Source organism: Erigeron canadensis, chromosome 7 (genome assembly GCF_010389155.1).
Source record: "Erigeron canadensis isolate Cc75 chromosome 7, C_canadensis_v1, whole genome shotgun sequence".
NCBI lineage: Eukaryota > Viridiplantae > Streptophyta > Magnoliopsida > Asterales > Asteraceae > Erigeron > Erigeron canadensis.
Window position 1 is genome coordinate 14,426,170 of NC_057767.1, and position 23,910 is coordinate 14,450,079.

Here is a 23,910-nt window from a genome sequence, read left to right on the forward strand (position 1 = left end):
TCGGTATGGCTAGGATAGGTGAAATATCTGGGGTGGATTTAAAACAAAAGAAATAGGCTAGGTTCAACAGGTTTTCTAATTGTATCTTATACTAAAAATGAGTGTAACAAGGGTTTCACAATGGTGGTTCACTAACCGGTGTAGTTAGCTACTAAAAACATGCACATAACAATGAATATGAACACATAAATAACAAAACAAAACAAGGGGTGATAAATCAAAGAAAAAGGGTTAATCCTAATTTGCCTCTTCGTCTTCTAGTCATACCTATATCACCAAAGTGATCTCACTGCGGTCTCGAAATGATCAACTAGGACAAGTTCTAGAATCAATGCGATCACCGGCACACTCATATCAAAGAAGAAAGCCGGAAATGGAAAAAACTAACCTCAAACTTGCACATCATAGTTCAAAGTTCTAAGTAGAACCCTTACTCTTGAATAAATTCAAAAGCCTATGAGAGGGACAAATTTACAAGGCCAATCAATCCAAATCCGTAAACACCTAGCATATCTATAAATGATCAAGAATCTCACATAATTGGTGTTTTGCAATATAAGTGTGCTAGTCATGTTATCAATCCAGAAGGGATCGCCCTATCAATCATTTGAGATTTTCATTTCCCGATTAAAAATTTTGTACCAAAAGGAATTAGCTCAATTACTTACTAGATATTATTAAACCTATGTTGCAAAAAGTAATCAAACTTTGAGGACAAACATCGCAAAAGTTCAAAATTACCCCGGTTTTTCCTATTTACTTCCCTCCGACAACCAAGTTGTATAATGAACTAAATTAAAACTATGGGAAAATAGAAAAAATAAATAAAAAGTATAAGAAAAACGAAACTTCCCGGGTTTAGATGATGCGCTCTGATGCTTGGTTGACTTAAAAATCTTCAAAATGCATAGCAACCATCATTGTGTTTCTTCTATTGCACCATCCTTCTTCTCTTCTTGAACCTACTAACAAACAAGTAAACTAACAACAAAATAATAAATTTGACTCCCCTCCCCAACTTTGAGCCGAGCATTGCCCTCAATGCTCAAAATTAGAGATCAGTCTATTAGTCCAAAAATTCACATCTTTCACTCTCCCGGGGTTGACACAAGTAAAACAAGGTAATATAAACCCCTCCCCAACTTTGACCCTGTCAAAGTTGTGACACATGATGAACAATTGTTTTATTGGTGACATAACTAAAAGAGAACAAGTAAAATAAAAAGACTAAAAAACTAACTAAATTAATGGGTTGCCTCCCATTCAGCGCTTAGTTTAACGTCATTAGCCTGACGATACCTGATTGGAACCTAATTGATAGATTGAGATGGCACAAAATGTACCACCTCCATAGTCATGGCTGCACCATTCTCCAACTCAAAACATAACTTCAACCGTTGACCATTAACCAAAAATGGCTCGCCACCATCCAAATTCTTAATCTCCACTGCTCCATGAGGTGTAACTTTGGTGACAATAAACGGCCCAGTCCATTTACTCTTCAGCTTACCTGCAAACAACTTTAAACGAGAATTAAATAACCATACCTTTTGACCAACCTGAAATGACTTCCTCGCTATATGTCGATCATGGAAAGCTTTGGTTTTATCCTTGTAGATCTTGGAACTTTCATAAGCTTCTCGTCTCATCTCCTCTAACTCTGACAATTGAAGTTTTCTTGCCACTCCAGCTTCATCCAAGTCCATGTTTACCTGCTTAATAGCCCACTTTGCACGATGCTCAAGTTCAACAGGTAAATGACAAGCTTTACCATAAACAAGTCGATAAGGTGACATGCCAATAGGGGTTTTAAACGCCGTTCGATATGCCCATAAAGCATCATCCAATCGTTGTGACCAATCCTTGTGGTCGGGTCGAACGGTTTTTTCCAAAATCCTTTTAATTTCCCTATTTGACACTTCAACTTGTCCACTTGTTTGTGGATGATAGGGTGTAGCAATTCTATGATTCACACCATAGTGCTTAAGTAATTTGCCAAATTTAAAGTTCTTAAAATGAGATCCACCATCACTAATAATAGCTTTGGGAATTCCATGTCTAGCAAAAATATTTTTCTTGACAAATTTAAGCACTACACTATGATCATTAGTCCTAGTAGCTTCAGCCTCTACCCATTTAGAAACATAGTCAACTGCCACTAAAATATATTCAAACCCAAAGGAAGTAGGAAAGGGACCCATAAAGTCAATGCCCCACACATCAAAAATATCACAAACAAGTATAGGGTTCAAAGGCATGATGTCCCGTCTAGATATCCCACCAACATTTTGACACCTAACACATGCTTTAACAAATAAATGGGCATCTCTAAAAATAGTTGGCCAAAAGAAACCAGATTGAAGTACCTTATGCCCTGTTTTTCTTGCACTAAAATGACCACCACATGCAAAAGAATGACAATGTGCAAGAATATCATTGTGCTCATGATCGGGCACACATCTACGAATTACCTGGTCCGGACACATCTTGTAAAGCTGCGGATCCTCCCAAATATAGTACTTCAGCTGAGAGAAAAAGTAATCCTTTTTTTGCTTGGTCCAATGCTCTGGTAATCTCTGCGTGGCCAAATAATTAACAATGTGAGCATACCAAGGTAGATTAGAAACATTAAATAAACTTTCATCTGGAAAGTTTTCTTGAATCAGTTCTGTTGGGTCAAACGGCGGTGGAGGAATCCTAGACAGATGATCTGCAATAACATTTTCACAACCTTTTTTATCACGGATCTCTAGGTTAAATTCCTGTAACAAAAGAATCCACCGAATCAATCTGGGTTTTGCATCTTTCTTTTCCAATAAATGTTTTAAAGCACTATGATCAGAAAAGACAATAACTTTAGACCCCCAAATATAAGAACGAAATTTATCTAAAGCAAAAATAACAGCAAGTAATTCTTTTTCAGTTGTTGTATAATTCAATTGAGCTTCAGAAAAAGTTTTACTTGCATAATAAATCACAACGGGCTTCTTGTCAACCCGTTGTCCCAAAACCGCCCCCGCTGCATAATCACTTGCATCACACACAATTTCAAAAGGTTTTGTCCAATCCGGTGATTGCAAAATTGGGGCCTCAATCAGCTTTTGCTTCAACAAGTTATAGGCCTTAAGACAAGATTCATCAAAAATAAATGGTGCATCTTTTAACAACAAATTACACAATGGTTTAGAAATAGCACTAAAGTCCTTAATGAATCGCCTATAAAAACCTGCATGTCCTAAAAATGAACGGACACCCTTAACATTGGTCGGTGGTGGGAGAGTGGAAATGAGTTGTGCTTTGGCCCGGTCTACCTGTAACAACATGATTTTATCACTCGAATTCACATCAACAATGGTGTTTGGTTAGTGTGTGTGTTCTTGGTGTTTGTGTGTGTGTTGAGAGAGAATTGGGATCAAATGTGTGTTATTCAGGTGTAATGGTATGGAATGTCTGTCAAGAGTTATGCTTATGTTATGATTTCTAAGGGATTGAGGGCTATTTATAGTCTAAACACATCAACTATGCTAATTATCACTATTAGCCCCTCAACCTTAGAAATCATCAACTTATGACTTATATACAAGTAAGTCCATAACTTAAATTACAATGTATCACTATTTTTGGATTTCTAACATTCTCCCCCTTAGTGATATATTGTAAGATCTGAAGTACGTGTTATTTTGTCTTGTAGGAATGAATTTGATAAGCCTGGTGATGAAGACAATTGGTATGTGGAAACAAGTCTTCAAAGCTTTCTCATTGTCTTTGGAGAACTTGATTCAGTCTTGGTCTTGGACTTCTTGAAGTTAGATCATCTGTTGATTATCAGTGTTTTTATAGAACAGAGAATGATGAGTGTGTGTATGTCTTTAATCTTTGAAAATTGTTGAATCATGAATCAGAGTTGTCTTTTGAGGTGCGAAAGGTATGAACTTGTCTTATTCGAATCTTGAAGTCTTTTCTTTGAAATCTTGGAATGATTTTTCAGAGATATGTACTCTCCTCTTGATATGTGCAATGTAGCTTTTGGTAAAGTGTTGTTGTATGACTTGAAGATCTTTAATTTGATGAAGACTCTTTTTGAAGCTTATCTTCTTTGTCTCAAATCTTCAATCTTTTGTCCTTTGAGGCTTTGATCTTTGTCACATCATTTAAAGGCACACTTTTGAGAGTAAATATTTGAATGAGGTTTTGACAAGTTTCTTACGAATTAATCATGCTCCCCCTCAATTCATGAGTAATCACAGTCTTTTTCGAGATGAATAGTCTTCAAGTTGAATTTGGAACCTTTGCAGTTTGGAATGAAATCAAACAAACTTTGAAGAAGAATGATCACAAATGAAATCTGAGAGAAAAGAACTCCAAATAAACTTGAAAAACTTTCAATCAAGAAACTGAATGATAGTATCTCTGAAAGCAATTGAAACAACCAAACACAAACTTTTCTCCCTGTCCTTATCAATCATTCTAATTTCTTCTCCTAATCAATAATCAATCATACTATTTTCTCCCCCTCATAATGACAAAGTTGGGAACCAATGTCATTATGCAAACATTGATTGATTCGATTGTTTAAAAGAAATAATCATGACTAAAAGCTAGACATTATGCTCATGGAGAATTATCAACCATCAAAACATCAATCTATCCATATAAATCAACCCAATTGTTCCTGTGGATGACTAAAATGTAAGATTGAAGTTGTTGGGATAAACATTGTATCAAGGTGTTGGTGTTTTCTGTGTTCGGGTGATGAGAAAAGAAACTGGATAAGAATGATCCATTTGCATTCAAAAATCGAAAGGATTAATGAAATGACCGAAGGAAATGTATTTTCATTTATCAGATTTCCTATGTATTATTGAGAAAAGCACAAAGCAAACCTCTAACATAGTTCGGTCTTTTGGCTTTTCAACCTCAAGAATGCTTCAAAGAATGTAAACCATGGTCAGTGTCACCTAAGCGTTCGATAACCATGTTCTACTATCCTTAAAGACTTTTAGGAAAAAATCCAAGGTCACAATAGACTTCTTGTTAACTCAATAACTACACAAATGCAATTATGAGACCAACATTCAAAGCTGGAAATGATGTTAGCAATGGTAGGATTTCCATTTGATCATCGTGAAATATCATTTAAGATATTACTACAAATGTTCCGGCTATATCATGAAGATAAGCATGTATATCACAAAGATATGACGCAAATGTGTCCTAAAGAATGAATAACGATCAAATTAATGATCAATCACGAGAGCTCTAGACACAAAGTGATCAAATGAAGTCGGGGACTTGAGTGGTTAGGTAAAGATGTGCATCGCTTCATTGGGTCCATGAAGGCTTCTTCAATACCGAGATATCAACAAATGACATCCGATAGAAATGTGTTTTACCCGGCGATTTGAGAATTTTAGGGAAGGGTATCAATTCTTTGAACCCTTTTCTCACAACATTATCACCATAACCTCTCACTTTTCGACTTTACTCCCTCCAACGTAGTTGCACGAATTCATCATCTCTCAAAATACCCTCACTTTCTAATGAAAAAAGTGAATACTCTGGGGTTAGAACTCATCGGCAATGATGAAATTCATGGAGTAGAATTTTGAGAAAAACCTAGTCGCTCTTGTGCAAACTAAACACCGAACTTCCTTTGAATTAAATGTTTTGAAAAAAAATCATCATATGTGAAAAAAAAATGTTTTAAAAACACATTGTCACACACAAACTCCATAAATTGCACAAATAATTTTCAAAGAGTTTTTTGAAATCACGAACTCCCCCTTAATCTATGCAACGATAAATCAAACAGATTTCCATAGAAAAGAAGGAGCAAAAATGATTTGTGTGAAATCAAAACAGGTTTTATGAAAATTGAACTCAATCAATTGTTCAAGATGAGACAACTCAGGAGTACACAAAGGCGTTCAATCCTTTGCTTCTCATATCAACAATTGAGAGTTTTTGACACAGGTGTAACAAAATTGTAATCAACATCTTGTATTACACATATACATTCATATAAGACCACTTGGAAGTACACAAAGGCGTTCAATTCTATGTTATCTTATATCAATTTATATGTATAGCAACATGAATTAATTTTCAATTTTGAAACATAAATAATTTTATTTTAAAACCAGGTTACATATAGAGTATATGCAAACTATTTTATAAACTAAATAACACAAATAAGCACGGGTTATACACTGAATGTGCATAAGCCACTAAGTAATAAATACATCATTTAAACACGGGTTACATATAGAGTATATGTAAGCCACTTTGAAGTAAAAAGAAAAAAAATTTAAGAAAATCTTTTTGTTATTTTTCAAAATTTTATATTTTTGTATTTGATTTTTGGTTTTTTCAATTTTTTTATAATTTTTGAAAAATGAATCAAGAATTCCTTCCATGGTAAAGATAATTAAGGATCAAGATTTAGCATACCAAGTTTAGAGATTAAGAAATTAAACCTCTTTTCGTCCGGTGGTTTTGTGAACAAATCAGCGAGTTGGTGGTCAGTTCCCACGAAGTAGAGTTCGATGTCACCTTTCTCAACATGATCTTTGAGAAAATGATATCTCACATCAATGTGCTTTGAGCGTGAGTGATTGAATGAGTTGACAACAATTGCAATGGCAATTTGTGAATCACAATAGATAGGGACACAATCATATTTCAGACCATAGTCGGTAAGTTGTGTTTTCATCCATAACACTTGAGCACAACAACTAGTAGCAGCTACATATTCAGCCTCTGCTGTTGACAGTGATACGCAATTTTGCTTTTTGGATGACCAACTTACAATGTTATCCCCTAAGAATTGTAAAGTACCAGATGTGCTCTTGCGATCAAGCTTACAACCTGCATGATCTGCATCTGAATAGGCAGTTAAATTGAATCCAGTATCCCTTGGATACCAGAGACCAAGATTGGGTGTACCCTTCAGATAACGAAAAATTCGTTTCACAGCTTGGTAATGTAAATCAGTCGGAGCGGCTTGATACCTAGCACACATACATGTTGCAAACATTATATCTGGGCGAGATGTTGTAAGATACAACAACGAACCAATCATGCTTCTATACCTCTTTTGGTCAAATGGTTTCCCATTTATGTTTGTACGAGCTGCCATTGTGGTTGAAATTGAAGTACAATTAGTCATTTCAAACTTTTTCAACATATCTTTTATGTACTTACCTTGTGATATAAAAATACCAGTTGGTAATTGTTTGATTTGTAGACCCAAAAAGTAATTCATTTCCCCAATCATGCTCATTTCAAAATGATTGACCATTAGAGATGAAAAATTTCGATAAAAAGTTTGACTGGTTGACCCAAAAATAATGTCATCAACATATATTTGGACAAGTAAAACATGTTTACCTTACTTACGAATAAACAGGGTAGGGTCAATAGTACCTTTGGTAAAGCCTCCTTTGAGTAAGAAAGTAGATAAGGAATCATACCATGCTCGGGGTGCCTGCTTCAAACCATAGAGGGCCTTGTCTAACCTGTAGACATGGTTTGGCTTCTTAGGATCAACAAAACCTTCAGGTTGCTCCACGTAAACTTCTTCTTTGAGTTCTCCATTCAAGAATGCTGTCTTCACATCCATTTGAAACACTGTGAAGTTTCTGAATGCGGCATAAGCTAAGAATATACGAATGGCCTCCATTCTTGCAACAGGAGCGAAAGTTTCGTCAAAATCCACACCAGGTTGTTGGCAGTAACCCTTTGCAACCAATCTAGCTTTGTTCCTTACTACAACTCCATTTTCATCCTTCTTGTTCTTGAAAATCCACTTGGTGCGAATTGGTTCTTCTTTCCTTGGATTTGGAACCAATCTCCATACCTTTAGTCTCTCAAACTGAGCTAATTCATCTTGCATTGCTTTAACCCATTCTGGATCACAAAGAGCTTCAGAGACGGTTTTGGGTTCAATGTTACTCAGTGAAAGTGCAACAAGACACTCATTGACTATAGTACGGGTAGAAACACCAGCTTGTGGATCTCCGATCATCTGTTCTGTAGGATGATCTTTACGCACACGTGACCACTTGTTGTCATGAGGAAGAGGATCTTGTTGATGAATGTCAACATTATCATCATTAAATCCAGAGTTCTGTTGAGCAATGGAATCATAGCTTGGAAGAACTCTTTCCTCAAAATTTGGATGATCAAAATCCAGTGGTACATACACATTTGGAGTATTTGATGGATTTGTTGTTTGGGTGATTTGAGAAGGTTGTTCTTGAACATTCTTTTGAGAATAAATATCACTTGAAGATGATTCTTCTTGCTCTGTAGAATTTGAAGATGATTCATGATTGTTGTCAGGAATTGATTCATATGTTTGAATGGGGTCATTGTTCGGAATTGGTTCATTGATGACTTGAGGTTCCTTTTCTTGAATCGGTTTTGAGTTGTAGAATTCTTCGAAAAGAATATCTAGCTCTTCACTTGTTGGAGTTGGATATTTCTTGAATTTTGAAGCTAAGGTAGACGTCCTTGAGGAAGCACTTGAATTACTTGGATCATTAATTGTTGGTAGCAAGCTTTCTTGTTCAAATATCATGTCAGACATCTCGTCAAACCAAACATTCATGGTTTCTTGAATCGTGTTTGTTCGACGATTGAAGATGCGATATGCAATCGATGTCTTTGAGTAACCAACAAAGTAACCTTCGTCACCTTTCCTTTCAAACTTTCCAACATTTTCCCGATCATTCAAGGTATAACAGACACACCCAAAAATATGGAAGTAATTGATGTTGGGTTTGCGTTTGTTAATGACCTCATAAGGAGTCTTCTCATGACGCTGATTGATGATGGACAGATTTTGAGTATGACAGGCGGTGTCAACAGCTTCAGCCCACATGATTGATGGTAACTTGGAATAAGCAAGCATTGTTCTTGCTGCTTCCACCAGCGTACGTTTTCTCCTTTCAACAACACCATTTTGTTGCGGGGTTCGGACAACAGAGAATTGGTGAGTAATGCCTTTTGATTTGCAAAATTCATTGAAGATGGCATTTTTGAACTCAGCACCGTTATCTGAACGGATATAACGGACTGGAAGTTGAAGATTCACTTGAGTGGAAGTGATGAAATCGATCAAAATTTGAGTTGTTTCATCTTTTGAAGCAAGAAGCTTGACCCAAGTGTATCTAGAATAATCATCAATGATAACCAGAATATATCTCTTCCCGTTTCTACTTTGTACTTTCATAGGCCCACAAAGATCCATGTGAAGCAAATGAAGAGGTGCCAAAGTGTGTGGAATTTTCTTTGGTTTATGAGAAGTTCTCTTGATCTTCCCAACTGCACAAGAAGGACAGACATGCTCACTCTCATATTTGTAGTCAGGCAAGCCTTCAACAAGTTGCTTGTTGACTAAAGCATTGATGGTTTGATAATTCAAGTGAGAAAGCCTTCTCTGCCACAACCATGAATTTTTCAAAGTAGCTTTTGAAACAAGACAGATATTATCAGTTGGTTGGTTATCATCAAGATTAACTGTGAAAAGATTGTCTTCACGATCTCCGCATAGGATATCAATTCTATCTAGAGTTTGGACTTTGCACAGAGATTGTCGAAAAAGAACTTGAAGATTGTTGTCACAAAACTGTCCAACACTGAACAAGTTATGACTCAGGCCTTCAACATAATGAACTTTCTTGATGACAATTCCGTTTCTTTCAATATCTCCATAACCTAGAATTGGAGCGAAATTGTTGTTTCCGAAACGAACAGTTCCCATGAATCTTTCAACAAAATTCTTGAGCAATGATTTTATTGCCAGTCATGTGTTTTGAACACCCAGAATCGAGTATCCATACACAGATGGTTATTTCCTACAATCAAAAATTTAACCAACTTTAGGTACCCACTTAGAGACGGGTCCTTTGTGGTTAGTTAATACAGGCAAGGGATATAACTTAGGAGATGCATACAAACATGCTTTCGAATCAACATACTTGTTAACAAGCACATTATCAACAAGCACATTTGAATTAAACAAACGAATATTAACACACGAATCAAAAGTCACATGTTTACCAGCATTCAAACCATGCATATGAGAACAAGAATTAACATTGTTTACAACATCACAAGGCCTAGCCTTGGCACCATTAACATTGTTTAACACAGAGGACTTAAAAGATAAATTGTTTGACTCAACAGACATATGCTTCTTCTTACTACCATCTTTTCTTCTTCGCCTTTTCTTCTTTTTATCAACATTAGTGAACTTAGGTACTAATGACTTAGCTACCCATTTAGTCTCACTAATTAAGTTCTTTCCACCTGTCGAATTGATACTAAGAAGATTAGAACGAGAGTTTTGAAGCACTTTTATCTTTTTAGACTCTTTTGGCGGTGCAGAAACTTCTTGTTTCTTAGGTTTATCATGAGAAAACCAGCCATATCTATCCCTATACCTAGTTGCACCATTTGAAGCATCCCTAGTTAGCAAAACTGAACTAGACTTAGACACTTTAGAATTTGAACTAGAATGAGAGCTAGACGAAGAAACATTTGAATTGATTTCCAGAAGTTTCACTTTGTTGTATTTGATTTTGGGTTTGGTCTCATCTTGTTTGGTTTTAACATGCTTTTCTGGGGTATGACACTTTGTTTTTAACTTATTGATTCTTGCTCTTGTGACAGTCTTCGATTCAGTCTTGATGAGTTTGGAAGTAACCCGTTTCTTTGAATAATATGAAGTTGAAAGCTTTGACAAACGATTTTGGAGATTCCTCTTTTGATTCAACTTTGATTTTGGTAGATTCAATCTTTTTCTCAGTTTCAGAATCAAAAACATATTCTCCCTCCATGAATTTATCAAAATCATTTTTGGTGAATGGTGAAACCGGAGAGAATATTGAAAAATCAGGAGTTTTGTTTTCCAACTTCACACTATTGGTTGTCTCAGGAATAAAAATCAACTTGAACTGACACTTCTTTGGTTTCACAAGAAAGTTGAGTAGAAGTATCAACACCTATACTAGCATAAAGCTTAGGGTGAACAACTAACTCTTCAGGAAACTCATTAGTGAAAAACCTAAAGTAGTACCATATCAAAACTAAATTATGCGCAAGTTCGTCATTAGATAAATCAGATTGCACATAATCATCAGCTATTTCAATAGCAGTATTTTGACATGAATACTCAAAAGAATCAGTCAAGGTTTGGGTGGAGGAACCAGTAGATGAAACACAAGCAGTCTGAGTGGAATGGTCTACTAAAAGACTGAAATCAGTTTGTGTAGAAACATTCACACAAACTTTCTTGATATCAACAACAACTGATTCATTCTTTGAATTCGGACTTTGAGACTGTAGATTATTAATAAGTTTTTGTTGAGATTCCACCTTTTGTTGTAAACCTTCTATTTGTTTTTTCCAAAAATGTGGATGGAACATACAATTTAGTTGGTTTAGGTGGTGAAACAACAGATTCTTGGTTTTGAAAATTAGATGCGATCTCTTCTAGTTCAAAAATTGATGACTTTTTCGTTTCGTAAGAAGTATTAATTGCATCATAATTAACCAAAAATTTATTATTTTGAATTTTCTCAACTTCATCAGTCTCAAATTCGTTATCCAATGGACGAATGAATTGTTGAACCATACCAAGTCTCAAAAACTTTTCATCATACAAGGGTTCGATCTTGTCTTTGGCTTTTTGCAATGGAGTGATATTCTCAAATCCCAACCCAAGAAGAAGTACTGATCTATCAATCTTTGACTTATTAAAATAGGCAGTGAAATCCAAAAGAGGGTTTTGTTCAACTTTGTACAACTTTTCTTGATAGAAAAGTATATTCTTTTTATGTTCCTCAATTTGTCTTCCAAGATTTTCAATCTCAATGCCTTTTAAAAAACAGTTATGATTTAAATCAGAAACTTTTCTTTCAAGTTCAATTGTTTTTGGTGTAGCTTCTTGAAGCTTCTTATTCAGAATATCAACATCCATTTGTCTCGCATTTGCACGAAGCCATTCATTGGTCTTTTGAACTTCAATATCTTGATTGGCTTTTTCAAGATCAAGAATGGTCTTTTCTAAATTATGACACTTTTTCAATAACTTAGAGTCAGGAGACACATTCATTTCACATTCTTTAACCAACATTGGTTCTTTATAGTTTTGAAATTCTTGTTTCATAGCATCATACTCAAAAAGTAGTTTAGAATTTTCTTCAAGAAGTTTTCTGTATTCCCATTTTTGAAAATACAATGCTATTTTTCAATTTCTTGTTTTTGTTGGCTAAAGAAGTGTAATGATTCGTCAAGTTTGATAAGGCAATTCTACAAGACTCTTTATCCTTAATTGATGAAAAAGTAGAGTCGAGATTTACCTCATCATCGGGATATTCCTCGTCAGTGTTGTCAGCCTCCAACACTTTGTCTTCGCTTAACCTTGCCATGAAACATACATTGGCAGATAGATCTTCATCTTCATCATCGGTAAGTAAAAGCCACTTGTCATTTTCAGCAATCAAGGCTTGACCGGCTTCAACTTGCTTTGCCAGAAGCATCTTCTGCTTGTAGTATGCATAATCCTTCTTGCGAGGCAGCCTGCAATCCACAGCAAAATGACCAGGAATTCCACAGTTGTAACACTTTTTGTCAGATGTCTTTTCTTTTTCCATGATTTGTCTCTCATTTTCTGCTTTCTTGTCTCTTTTCTTGGAAACAGTTGTTTCACCTTGTTCAAAACTCTTGTGATGATATTGTTCCTTCTTTGGAAATGCACTTGTTGATGAAGTTCGAAGATTGTTGTTAGTTGGCCTCGCTTTGAAATACTTTTTCTTGAAATGCTTGGTAACAGCGGCAAGAGCTTGGTAGAATTCATCAGGAACACCATCTCTTGGAGCCAAGTAATCTTCTCCCTCCTCATCAGACGAAGAAACAATAGTCATTTGTCTTTTAAGAGCCTCAGAAACCTTTCGTTCAACAACCAATGCCAAAGGATCAGTAGATACAACTTCTGGCACTTTGTTGAATGAATTTTTGCTCAGAACCTTGCTCTCATTCAACTTGAAAGATTCATAAAGAGTATGAATGGTGAATTTGGTCAGATCTTGATGTTGCTTGATTTGAGTTCCATAATCTTCCCATTCAGGACCAAGTGCTTTGATAAACTTGATGTTCAGCTCAATCTCATCTTTGTCACTTGAAGATTTCTGAAAATTGTCAAACTCAGTTAAGACATTTGTCAGTCGAATTGTTGAGGTTACATCAGAACCTTCCATTTGTCTAGCAACTTCATCCCAAATCTCCTGTGCTGTGTCGTAAGAATCAATTGAGCCATAGATCTCATCAGGAAGTGCTTGGTACAAGCATGACCTAGCTCTGTTGTCAGCAGCAGTACGATCTCTTTATTTGGCGTTCAAAAGATCAGGAGTCAAAATAGCACGGGTAGTAGGATGACGATGCATAGCAAGTCCATTGATGATTGAGTCCTTAAGCATGTGACCATTAGTCTGACGTTCCACATAATCCAAGAATCTTTTCTTCCAAAGTCCATAGTTACCACGATAAGAACTGGTGGTCTTGTATCAGTACCCAGAGACAATGCTTCACGAGTAGTCATTTGAAATTGATTTGAATTGAGAATTGAATTGATTTTGAAGAAAGTATGAAATTATGAAACGATCTAAGTTGGAATGTAATGAAATGATCTGAATTGAAATGAAAATGAAACGATCTGTTTTGAAGTATGAATGAAACGATCTGAATTGGAATTAAAATGAAACGATCTGTATTTTCAGGAATGAAATGATCTCAATGTGCAGGAATGAAACGATTTAATTTGAAACGATCTAAATTGAATTAAGAATGAAACGATTAAAACTTGAAACGATTTTCTGAAGAAGAAAGATTCTAAGTATTGTTAAATGATTTGGGCAGAGTTTTTGGTATGAAATGGAATGAAATGAATTGAGCAAAACCAATCACGAAGATCAGTTACCCAAGAGTAGTATGATTCCCAAACACAACTCTTCACGAATTAATCAAACTAGAGAATGTTCAAGCAAAACTTGAAACGATCTAAAAGAGATCGTTTTGGTTTCTTTTCAGGATTCCTCAAAAACTTGTGTATTTTTCAAGAAATTGAATTGACCAAAACCAATCCAAAGGATCAGTTAGCCACAATCAATTCTTCACAACACAACCACACTTGTCAAAACGATCTAAATTGAATCGTTTTACAAGCTACAACACTGAAATGTATGTACCAAGGACAGAAAAACTAAAACGATCTAAATGAGATCGTTTAGCTTCACACAGTCGTCTTCAACCTCTGAGTATGAACACCTCCATTGACGATTTTTAAAACTTCAATATCTTTTGATTTTCTGAGAATTGGAACATGAAACCACTTGCAAAAAGTTTGTTTTCACCTCAGCAATGATCCGATTAACACAACTTAGCTTATAACACAACAGAATCAAATCCCAAATTTTAGCGCCAAAAACTCAAAATCTGAACTTTTGATTCAGAGGAATCGAACGGTGAACAAACATCTGTGATTTTATGTGATTTGAGAGGTTAATTTTTGGATTTTCAGTGAGAAGAAAAAAAAAACGAACAGAAACAGAAAAAAACAGAATTAAAGGTGATTTTTGATGAAAATGTGATTGAATTCAGTTATGGATCGAGATCAAAACGATGTTTTGCTCTGATACCAAATGTAACAACACGATTTTATCACTCGAATTCACATCAACAATGGTGTTTGGTTAGTGTGTGTGTTGAGAGAGAATTCGGATCAAATGTGTGTTATTCAGTTGTAATGGTATGGAATGTCTGTCAAGAGTTATGCTTATGTTATGATTTCTAAGGGATTGAGGGCTATTTATAGTCTAAACACATCAACTATGCTAATTCTCACTATTAGCCCCTCAACCTTAGAAATCATCAACTTATGACTTAACTACAAGTAAGTCCATAACTTAAATTACAATGTATCACTATTTTTGGATTTCTATCACTACCTCAAAACCACGTTCAGAAACAACATGCCCTAACACAACCCCTTCCCTAACCATAAAATGACTTTTCTCCCAACTCAAAACAAGATTTGTTTCGGTACATCTTTTTAAAACCTTTTCTAATTGACCTAGACATGCTTCAAATGATTGACCAAATATAGAGAAATCATCCATAAAAATTTCTAAAGAATCACCCACCATGTCAGAAAAAATACTCATCATACAACGTTGAAAAGTAGCGGGTGCGTTGCATAAACCAAATGGCATCCTTCGAAAGGCATAGGTGCCATATGGACAAGTAAAAGTGGTTTTGGCTTGGTCATTAGGATGAATGGGTATTTGATTGTAACCTGAATACCCATCTAAAAAACAATAAAACTTTTGGCCAGCTAATTTCTCTACAATTTGGTCAATAAAGGGTAATGGAAAATGGTCTTTAGAAGTAGCAAGATTCAACTTCCTATAATCTATACAAACCCTCCATCCCGTGACAGGACGGGTAGTAATCTGCTTTCCATCTTCCATTTCAACAATGGTGATGCCAGATTTCTTCGGAACAGTCTGAGTCGGACTGACCCATTGACTGTCCGAAATGGGAAAGATAATACCTACATCCAGCCATTTTAGCACTTCCTTTTTTACCACATCTCGCATATTGGGATTCAACCGTCTTTGAGCATCGCGAGATGGTTTAACATCTGGGTCAGTTACAATCCTGTGCATACACAACGATGGGCTTATCCCCTTTAAATCAGCAATGGTCCATCCAACAGTAGCTTTGTACTTTCCAAGCACCTCCATTAATGCCTCCTCCTATGGTCCTGAAAGATCAGAAGCAATAATAATTGGTAAGCTTTTATTAGGACCAAGAAAAGCGTATTTCAAATGAGAAGGTAAGGTTTAAGTTCAAGAGTAGGAGGTGTCTCCAATGATGGTTTAGTGGCCGTATCGATGCTATGAGGTAATGGCTCAAACTTGTATGACCATGGTGGCCTTTGTGAATCCACAATGCTAGCAACTGCTTTCTCAATAGCATTCACCTCCTCCACCTCTAGCAATTCTTCATCATCTGCATAAAAACACTCAAAAACATCGTCCTTAAGCATACGAGTTGCATGCTTTTGGACCTGTTCATCAATAGCATCAATAGCATAACAATCATTAGTAATAGAAGCCGATAATGTATTAAAAATATTGATTCTTAGCTTCTTGTTACCAAAAGAAATATCCATGGCCCCTGTTCTACAATTAATGCATGCATCAATTGTAGCCAAGAATGGACGACCCAAAATGATCGTCGGTGGGGTATCCCTATATGATGCCTCGGTATCCATCACAATAAAATCAACTGGATAATAAAAATCCTCTACTTTCACAATCACATCCTCTAAAATACCTCTTGGAGTTCTTGTTGACCGATCAGCGAGTTGAATAATAATATCAGTTTGTTTTAAAGTACCTAACTCATACTGATCAACTAGACTAGATGGAAGTATGTTTATGCTTGCACCAAAATCCGTCAACGCCTTTTTGATAAAAACATTACCAACAGTTACAGAAATAAAAGGCGTTCCTGGATCTTTCAACTTAGGTGGAAGTGAGCCAGATATAACAGCACTAACTAGTTCGGTTAATTCCACCTTTTTGGGCAATGATGACTTAAGTTTCCGTTTTTGGGTGCACAAGTCTTTCAAAAATTTTGCATAAGCTGGAATTTGCTTAATTGCGTCAATTAATGGAAGATTAATTCTAACTTGTTTGAAAATTTCCCACATATCTTCAGATTTTAGTCCCTTTTTCCCATAGGGAGAGAAGACCGGTGTCTTTAAAGCTATTGGGAATGGTGGGGTGTAAACATTCACATCATCCTCCCCAACTTTGGGTTGAGTGTGAGGTTTCACAAAAGTTTCATGATTTTCATTACCCTCCCCATTTTTAAATGGAAACCCGTCATCATTTTCCAAAACGTTATCATCATTACTAGAAAAAGAAAACTTACCTTGATCATACCTGTTTGTAGGCATGTCTGGGATCTGAACCTTGTTGTCATACACCTTACCATTCCGAAATGAGCTAATCATGTTCACATGTCCCTGACCTTGAGGTTTGTGTGCTGGACTTAAATCTGTGTAGCTTGGAAGCCTCCTATCTTCTCTTCTTCCCAATTGCTCCGCAAGTTGTCCCATTTGTCTTTCTAAAGCAGCAATAGATTTGGAGTTTGCCTCGGTTTGTTGCTTATTGCTTTGAATATGCACATCCCAGCCTTGGGTCATCTTTTTCATATCTTCCATGAACAACTGCATTTGTGATTCTAAGCTAGATGATTGATTAGCATTTTGATTCTGATTTTGCCCCTGGAATGACCCTTGACCTTGGTTTTGATATGGATGTGGTTGGTTCGGGTATTTTTGTTGACCTTATTGTTGAGGTTGCCTCTGAAAGTTAGCCTGATTTTGAAAATTTTGTTGAGGCCTTTGTTGAAAGGGTTTTGGTGGTTGGTTGAATTGTTGATTTGTTTGGTTAAGATTTTGCGAGTTCATTGCATTATCACCATTCCATCTGAAATTTGGATGATCTCTCCAACCCGGATTATAAGTGTTGGAATATGGATCATATCTCCTACCTTGCACTTCATTCACCTGCTCTTCCATAATGGGTGGCATCGATATGGGACATGAGTTAGCAAAGTGATCCGGATCTCCACATGATGCACACAAATCTTGTACCTGCAAAACATTAGAACTACCACTCCCGAAATTTTGGAGTACAAGATCAAGTTTCTTATTAAGTGCATTGAGAATACTATTATCAAAATTTCCTGTATTAGAGACAGCATGTACGGGGGCACTACTAGATGATCGTCGATCAACTGAAGCTTGGGTTTTGGAACCCTTACTTAGTTTCTCGAAAAATGTCCATTTCTCTTCACTGGTGCGAGTTAAAAAATACGCCACCACTGGCAGCGAGTAGGAGTTGTCTATTTGCTGAATCAAGACCATCATAAAAAATTTTGACAAGCTCCCATGTTGGCACTTCATGATGAGGACATGACCTTAACAATTCTTTAAAACGTTCAAAAACTTCATGAAAAAGTTCATTAGGCAATTGTCTAAAAGATTTTATCTGGTTTTGAACATCAGAAGTTTTACTTATTCGATAAAATTCTTCAAGAAATTGTTTTTTCATTTTCGCCCAAGTAGTAATGCTCCCCGCCCTTAATGACAAAAACCATCCTTTTGCTTTATCTTTAAGTGAATAAGGAAAAAGAGGTAACCTTACCTCATCCTCGGTGAAGCCATTAACTTGATTGGTAGCACAAATCTCCACAAACTCTGTAAGATGCTCATATGGTTCCTCTGATGCAGTCCCTCGAAAAGTAGGTAGAATGCTAATCAATTGAGGTCGAGCTTCAAACCTCCGGTTGGCATTGTTAGCAGTAGCAGCCGGATAAGCAATTGGTGATGCATCTGTGTATACTCCCGGACGATAGTATGAATCCACTCCACGTTCTTCTTGATCTCCCATGTTTGTGTTAGATGATGAATCTTCTAAATCCTTGAAATCAAACTGTGACTCCTTTGCAACTAGTGAATTTTCAATAGTTTCACTACTTGATGCTTTTGCCGTCTTTCTGTTTGCTCTAGCAGTCTTCTCAATCTCTGGATCGTGTAACAATGGTGAAATCCTAGCAGAATTTCTAGTATGCATGCACTAAAAGTAACTGAAACCAATAAAAACAAAAACAAACGCGTAAAATAGAACAAAAAATAATAAATGCAGGAAAAAAACTAAAAAAAAAAAAGAAAAATCTTTTTGTATTTTTAGGTTTTATAATTTTTTTGATTTTTTCAAATTTTAAGAGTAAAGAAAAATACCTAACTAGAAAAGATAAATATAGAAAAATAAAACTTGAACTACAAGCGCACTCGCTCCGCGGCAGCGGCGCCAAGATTTGATCGACGTCGAAGTATCAATCAAAAATAAACCTAAATACCTTATACTAGATAGGGTAAGTGGGTATCGTTCCCACGAGGAGCGTCTGTGGTTATAGTCAGGTTTTAACAATTTTCGATTGGTTTTGAAAATAATAAGAAAAACTTAATTTTAATTAACTAAATTACTAGACTTAAAGATAATAAACAAGACAAAATTAAAATGAGAAGTTGTAAACATGATAAAAAGTGCATCCCTCCCGAATCCCAAAAGTTGCAATAATTTACTTAATAAACTTTACCGAGTATTTATTCTAAATTACATAGACATAATTTTATTATTTGACAAGAACAATTTTGGGCACAACCTATGTTAATTATATGACCTGTCATAATCCCTAAACTAGGTGGACTCGGCACAAATCATTAACTCGCAATAAGTTGTCTTACGAAAATCCAAATCAAATAATAGTGAATAAAATACTCAATCAGTCATATGAGTTATAATATAAAAAGAACAATGTTTACGTGACTGAAAGTAAAGTTCATTAAATAAAATTAACTAACAATTGTTCATCGAGAGAGATTGCAAAAACCTTAGTCGGACATAATCTTCAAATCACTAGCGGTTGATGAGAAACGAACTTGATCCATCTGTTCGAAACTTGGCTGCTCCTCTTTTCGTCCGCAAAAATATGTGTCGACTTTATGTATTGTCGAACTACAATACCCCACGAAATTAATTCTGCCGAATAGAATGTATATGTGAATAGTGGTCGGCTCTAAATCCCTCCTCGAAATTAATGAGAGGCTCCCCAAAACTTCAATAAGCAAATAATATATATAGTCTTAGAAATCTTGATTTTTGTTTCCTTCCTGCCCACGTGAACTCTCCAACCGACATGCCAAAAACAATACCACATATGGGCCTTTAATTTGATGTAGTCCACAAATAGAATTGGAAGTGTTGGGCTGGTGGAATGATGAACGGCCCAAATGACAAATACATTCAACATAAAAGTCTTGTGAGTCTTTGTTGTCGCCTTGTTTCTTGGCATCAGCACAAATAAATATAAATCTTCCATAGCTATTAATCTCATGTACAATGTAGTGTCATCTACCAAAACTCAACAGCATGCCATGAAATTCTATTTAGACAATGCATTTTCACTTGATCATCATTTTGAGCAACAGTTTATCCGTTTTAATTTAAACCTGAAATTCACAAAACATATATCAAAGTAGGTATATTCTATAAAAAATTAATCTATAAAATTATTTTTAGACCATTTAATATATAATCCAATTATAACTTATCACTTTTGTGTTCCCTTCTCCTTGATTTTGATGATGTGTTGGTGATGAGATGGTGGTGCCGGATTCCGTGGGCATTAAGTCATCATGGTTATATTTGGTTCACTTTGGTAGATGGTTATTGGAACATTGCACATTTGTTTTCGATTTGGTTGTAATGCCCTTTGTTGGCACCATAACATTTTACTTTTTTCGGTATTTAGGGTAGTTTATTTGGTTATGTAGGGTAAACACTAAGTATGGGGGGGTTGGTTGGTTATTTCATTTGACTAATATTCTAATGCTCATCATGTTTGAGTTTGTTTTGGTTGTGTTTTATGCTTTTGGAGAGGAGTAACTCATATGCATATGCTGGCAATAAGTTCAGCGCTCATTCATTTTGACGATTCTACCGAGCATACCAACATTTACCAACATCCGGCAAGTTTTCATTTTCTTTTTCTTTTCTTTTTATTTTGCTTTTACCTATTTCCCATAGATTGTCTTTAGTTCATTGTACAATGAGGACATGGTACAACTCAAGTATGGGGGGTAGGTAAATAGGAAAAAGCCGGGTGAAATTGAGATTTTTTGATGAGATTGGGTAGATTTTTAACTTTTGATTGCTTGTCCTATAGTTTAATTACTGTCATTTAATATTTCATCATATTATTAAGTAATTGAGCTATATTCCTTTGGTAAAAATGTTTTAAATTGTGAAATGTGTTTTGAATGATCGTTAAGGCAAATCCATTCGGGATTGATTACATGACTAGCACACTCTACCAGAAAACACCCAAATATGTGAGATTTTGATTCATTTAGAGATTTGATAGGTGTTACGGTTTTGGTTTAGTTGCCTTGTAAATTTGTCCTTCTCATAGGCTTTTGGATTTATCCGGAAGTGAAAGTCTCTTTTAGAGCTTTGAACTATGACGTGCAAGTTTGAGGTTAATTTATTCCATTTCCGCATTTCTTTCTTTGATATGAGTGTGCCGGTGATTGCATTGATTCTAGAATTTGTCTTAGTTGATCATCCCGTAGTTTGCTAGATGATAAAGAGGTAAATTTAGGATTAAACCCTTTTTCTTTAACTTTTCACCCTTTGTTATGTTTATCATTGTTTAACCATGTTTGTATGCATGTGTTTAAGTAGCTAATCACATTGGTTAGTGAATTTTCCTTGTTAACCCTTGTTGCACTCATTTTTAGTGCAAGATACACGTAGAAAACATGTTGAGCCTAGCCTTTCGTTTGTCTTAAATCCACTTAAATATGCAACCTATCCTCACCATACCGATAGTCGAAATCCTTGGTTGATCATTAGTTGCCTATGCTAGTTGGATGGTTTGGGGTTGTCTTGATGGTGTCGGGTTGGTGTATTCTCTATTAGGGGTAGATTGATGTCGTCATAATTATTTATTTAGTCTAGATTATTCGGATTAGCATGAATGTTATGATTTGTCAACAAATTTCAAAGTTGTAAAAAGGGGGTACCAATTAGGCAGGGTAAAAATAGTTCATTAAAAAAGAGAAAGAATGAAAAGAATGAAAAACAGGAAAATGAAAAAAGAAAAGAAGAAAAAATGAACTTGGACTGTCATTTGGTATTTCCCTCATTTTTGTCAAATCAAAGGAAGTTGGTAAGGTAAATTATACCAACAATTGTATGTACTTGAATGGTTTATATTCTTAAAATTGAAGTTGACATGTTAATTAAAAGCCATTTATGGGTTAGATTCGGTGGTTGAAAGTCGTTTGAAGGTAATACACCACAATAGTGTCGGTTATTATAGGTCTATTGGGGGACTAGAGTCAGGAGAACGTCTTTTGGGCTTTGGATAGATGGCAACTAGTGATATGGGTTGTGTTGGACTAGACTATATGTAAAACTTTGTTAATTGTTTGTGTTATTTCTTTTTAACACCAATTATATCCTTAAATTTCCATACACATTGTTAATGACCCTTGTAAGCCTTTGTACATTACAACCATGTTTATTACCTCTTTTGATAGACGTTATATGGTGCTTACGCCATGGTGACATAGGGACGATTCTATTACAAGCCTATGGTTAAAATATATGCATCACGACTAGGCTTCGAGTGATTGATACAATATTTCAACCCAATAGTTTGTTAGTTGGAGAAAGTTAGTTGAGATGTTCTTCTTTCATTTGATTAAAATTGCTTAGTCGTGTTTTCTAGGCTTGTAGATCATTCAAGTATTGTCAAACATTTCAATTTTTCATTTAAGATTAAAACTGCTTAACTATTCTTATGGTTTTGCTTCTTTTTAGATTAATGTCATGTTTTGCAATTGAGAACCAAGGGAATGAATGTTTTGAAATCTGAATTTGCTTGAGGACAAGCAAGGCTTAAGTATGGGGGGATTTGATATGTCCATTTATATGCATATTCTCATATCGTTTCTAAGTCGTTTTAAGCTTAATTATGTGCAAATTACATGTATATTCGATGCTTTGATGGTATTGTTAGTGGTTATAGGCTTAGAACAAGTGAAATGGTTAGAAACAGCTTTCGGATGATTAGAAGATGCACTAGGATGGTTCATGGACGCATACGAGTAAAGACGGAATGGAAAATACAAGTTTTGGCTGAAAACAGAGCAGGTGCGTCGCACCTGGTAGAGTGGTGCGGAGCATTTTCTTCTCAGAAAGTTGGAAGATGTTAGAAAGGAGGGAGGTGCGGCGCACCAACCCTGTGGTGCGTCGCATATTGGGCAAAATAATTTTTGGAAACAAGGCCAGGTGTGCCGCACCTGAAGCTTGGTGTGTCGCACCTGTAGGTCGGTTTGTGAAGACTTTTTGTAAACTCTATAAATACAAGACCATAACCCTCCCATTCGAGATACAATAACCTCTAGTCGATTTTAGGGTTCTTTGGGGCTATTCTCAGCAGCTTTTTCATCCATCAAGGTCTAAGGGTTGTTTGTGAGCTTCAAGGCATTCGGTTGTCGATTTTTTTTAGTGTTTACTTGTTTTCTACACATTGGTACAATATGTTCTTCTATATTTTTCTCTTTGTGCTTTGTTTATGATTATGAGTAGCTAAATAATTCGTCATCCACTGAGATGAAGTGATACATTGAATAATGGTTGCATAATCTTTTGAATTTAAGTTGATTTGATTTAACATTGTGTCGTAATCTTAGCTTATTAATTCTTTGTTATTTAATTCTTGATTGCGGATAGTTTTTGTATCATCTCAGTGGTAACTTAGGTTGTGTAGAAGTTATTTTGATTGCTTGGTTAGAAGCAATTGTTTCTATAACGGGTACGGTAGAAAGTAATTAATAGTTAATAAGGGTTAACGGGTTAATGGTTGAGTACAATCAATAGACACAATTGTTATCTAAATAACCAAAACAATTAGTTGATTAGGAAAGTTATGAAAGGCGTCTTGGGGTACCGGTCTTAGTAATGGAACTAGTTAATTAAGGGAATTGAATAAAGTAACGAACTTGACGGGTACGGGGTGAGTCTTTGTTTAGTTCTCGGTTATAAATCAACATATTTGAATTGGTTCTTCAAATATATGCAACCTAAATAATGTGTATCATGGAGTCGAAGTGGATGATCTTCTCATCCTATTTGATTTAAAACAATTTTCTTTTCGATAAATTCTTAGGAATTTCTAACTCTTCAATCAACTAAC

General features: G+C 35.6%; 1 non-coding gene and 1 pseudogene across 1 annotated transcript; one reads left to right on the forward strand and one right to left on the reverse strand.

Moving 5' to 3' along the window:
* Positions 1–1,310: 1,310 nt before the first annotated feature.
* LOC122608996 lies at positions 1,311–17,311 on the reverse strand (annotated as a pseudogene).
* A 728-nt stretch (positions 17,312–18,039) lies between these two features.
* Positions 18,040–18,145, forward strand: LOC122609590. Its single transcript, XR_006325341.1, has one exon. It is a non-coding gene; the product is annotated as a small nucleolar RNA R71 (small nucleolar RNA).
* The last annotated feature ends 5,765 nt before the right edge of the window (positions 18,146–23,910 follow it).